Below are 3,173 nucleotides of genomic sequence, written 5' to 3'. Positions count from 1 at the left end.
ATAGATAGATAGATAGATAGATAGATAGATAGATAGATAGATAGATAGATAGACATATTTAGACATATTCTGTAACTCTCACTTTTTCCCCTCTCATTCCCACTGAGCACTTTCTTTTATCTTTCCTTCTTTCTTTCTTTTCTCTTTTTTTTTTTTTTTTTTGAATCCTTACTTCTTCCAAAATGTTCCCTTCTTATTTTCAGGACTTTTAGTGATCAACTGAGTTTAGTTAGGGTTTCTTGCACAAACATGGGATAGGGAGTATTTTTCATAGCTTGGCCAACTCACTGCTGGATACAGCACTAAAGAAATGACTCCCTCTCTTCCTGGTAGCCATTAACTTGCTATGACTCCTTAGGGATGAGTGGAGCCATCCAAGATACTCATTCATGATGCATAATATCTGACTAAAATGCTTAATCCCCATCCCAAAAGGCAAAGAGGATGGACATCAGAAGAAGAAGAAAACAGGAAACAAGTTAAGAACCTGCCACAGAGGTCCTCTAAAAGGCTCTGCCCTGCAGAGTATTAAAGCAGATGCTGAGACTTATGGCCAACTGTTGGGCAGAGTGCATGGAATCTTATGAAAGAAGTGGAAAATAGTAAGAGCTGGAGAGGACAGGAGCTCCACAAGGAGAGGAACAGAACCAGAAAATTTGAACACAGGGGTATTTCCAGAGACTAATACTCCAACCAAGTACCATGCATGGAGATAACTTAGAACCCCTGCACAGATGTAGCCCATGGCAGTTCAGTGTTCAAGTGGGTTCCATAGTAATGGGAAGAGGGACTGCCTCTGACATAAACTGATTGGCCTGCTCTTTGATCACTTCCCCCTGAAGGAGGAGCAGCCCTACCAGGCCACTGAAGATGACAATGCAGCCACTCCTGATGAGGTTTGATAGACTAAGATCAGAAGGAAGGAGAGGGGGACCTCCCCTATCAGTGGACTTGGGGAGGGGCATGGGTGAAGAAGGGGGAGGGAAGGTGGGATTAAGAGGGGAGGAGGTAGGGGTTTATGGGGGGATACAAAGTCAATAAAGTGTAACTAATTAAAGTTAAAAAAAAGATTGGACACATCAGGAAGAAGGCTTCTTAACAATTTGTCACTTTTTGTTCAGAAAAGTATAGGGCAAAAGTTATATAGCAAAAGTTTTACAGGTTCATTAACTTAAGGCACTGTAGAAGAATTGAAAAGGAACTGAACTGTATAAAAGGGAGCCAGAGTTCTGATGCTTATTCTCATTACAGTATGGTTATATGATTGAATTCTCTTTTCTCTCTTGACCTTAAGATTTTACTCTGCTCAGGGTTGTAAGTGGACTGGATTATTTCCAGGTTCAACTGAAACTTTCTGTCTGTATTTTGAAAAAGTTTCAATGTCATAGATTTTAAAATAAATTATTTCTTTAATGTATTTTAATAAACATACTGTCTGCTTCATTGGTTAAAAAAATGAGCATGATCTTTTGGATTTTTGAGGTGTTTTAAAGACAGCGTTTCATTTGTTTCATAATATTATTTTCTTATCCTCACATAATCAGGTAAAACTGAGGCTCAAGGAGGCAAAAAGGCTGTCACAAAATCATATAGCTAGTGCATGACTGAGTTCGAAATCTGACTCCAGTCTTCCTGTTTTGTTCCTCTAAAGCAAGCTGCCTAGATAATTTTATTCAGGCTGTAGAGTACGTGGACCTTGAAAAATGGAATAAAAAATAAGAGTTGCCATTTTTTAAATTTCTGACATATGTTAAAAGTAATGAATAAGAAACAATTTCAATATTATTTTTAAAATTGTCTCCATATTTGAGACTGAAGCTGTGAAACAGTACAAATAAGTACGTGGTAAAATAGTATGGATGTTTTAGAGACCTGTGAGTTATAATTTGAGTAGATATTTGAAAAAAAAAACTTTAAGATTATTTTTAATTAAATTTTTTTACATTAATTAGAGTTTATTCACTTTGTATCTCAGCTGTAGCCCCCTCCCTCATCCCCTCCCAAACCCTCCCACCCTCCCTCATCTCCTTCCTGCTAGTAAGGCGAACAGGGACTGTCTCTGACATGAACTGCGTAGCTGGCTCTTTGACCTCCCCACCCCCACCCCTGAGGGAGGAGCAGCCTTGCTAGGGTACAGAGTAACACAATGTAGCCAGTCCTAAAGATTATTTTAATAAAGTGAATACATAATAAATATATTATTTAGTGCAATGAACTTGAATCACACATTAGAAATCAAAGCACAGTGGAATGTTCAAATGCTTTAAGATCATCTATCACATTCTATGTCAATATTGACACCTATGCAAATACACTATTTTTTCTCATGATTTTTCCTTTGCCTACAAGCCATAAGTAAGTACAGACTTTAAAGTGTTTAAAGTGAGTCCTCTATGTCAGTGACTGCTTTTCATTGATGTCTATAGTAGTTTGGCTTCTTTTTCTTTCTTTCATTTTTGGAACAAAATATCTGAGAATACCATTTTGGTTCATGGTTTAAGAAGAGATTGATCCATCACGGTGGAGAAGGAAGGACAGCAAGAATGTGAAGGTCCTGGTCACATTACACTTGCAGTCAGGAACAAGAGAGACATAAATAACAATATTCAACTTGCTTCCTCATTTTTATTCAACCCAGAACCACATCCCATGGAATAGTGGTCTCTAAATTCCCAGTGACTCTTTCTTCTTTAGTTAAACCAGTGTAGAAATGCTGTGACACATACAGAGTCTTATTTGCAAGTGTGGCTGCTGTGTCACATGTGCATCAGTAGATGACAATAAGGAGACATGTTACATCTGTGCTCAATATTCTGACCTGTGAACATCTGAATGACTATTAAGTAGCCTAACAGTCCTTAAAAAAAAGTGATCTTGAGATGACCACCACTCCAGCACTAAGAGGCTCAGACAGGGAAACTATGCTAAAAGAGCCCCAGTAAGAACTGAGGACCCCCAGACAGAAGTGAGCCTGAGACAGAGGACCCTTGCATGGGGCCACTCTGGAGGGCTGGAGCCCAAGACAACCACCAGACTGGTGTCATGGGGCCTGGAGAGAGGGCTAGCCTGAGATGACCACCAGTTGCGTGCCATGTAAGCTTGGTGGGTCAGATCATACCTGAGATGGTCAGTGCCATTAATGCATGAGCATGGCATAGCATTCCTGAGACAAT

At 39.4% G+C, this 3,173-nt stretch overlaps 1 pseudogene; it reads left to right on the top strand.

Moving 5' to 3' along the window:
- Nucleotides 1-2,714: 2,714 nt before the first annotated feature.
- LOC129669318 (small nucleolar RNA SNORA17) lies at nucleotides 2,715-2,856 on the top strand (annotated as a pseudogene).
- Nucleotides 2,857-3,173: the final 317 nt, after the last annotated feature.

Source organism: Psammomys obesus, unplaced genomic scaffold, assembly GCF_907164565.1.
Source record: "Psammomys obesus unplaced genomic scaffold, mPsaObe1.curated_primary_1811, whole genome shotgun sequence".
Classification (NCBI taxonomy): Eukaryota; Metazoa; Chordata; class Mammalia; order Rodentia; family Muridae; genus Psammomys; species Psammomys obesus.
The sequence above is the reverse complement of the archived record's forward strand: the minus strand, read 5'-3'. Positions and strand labels throughout refer to the sequence as shown.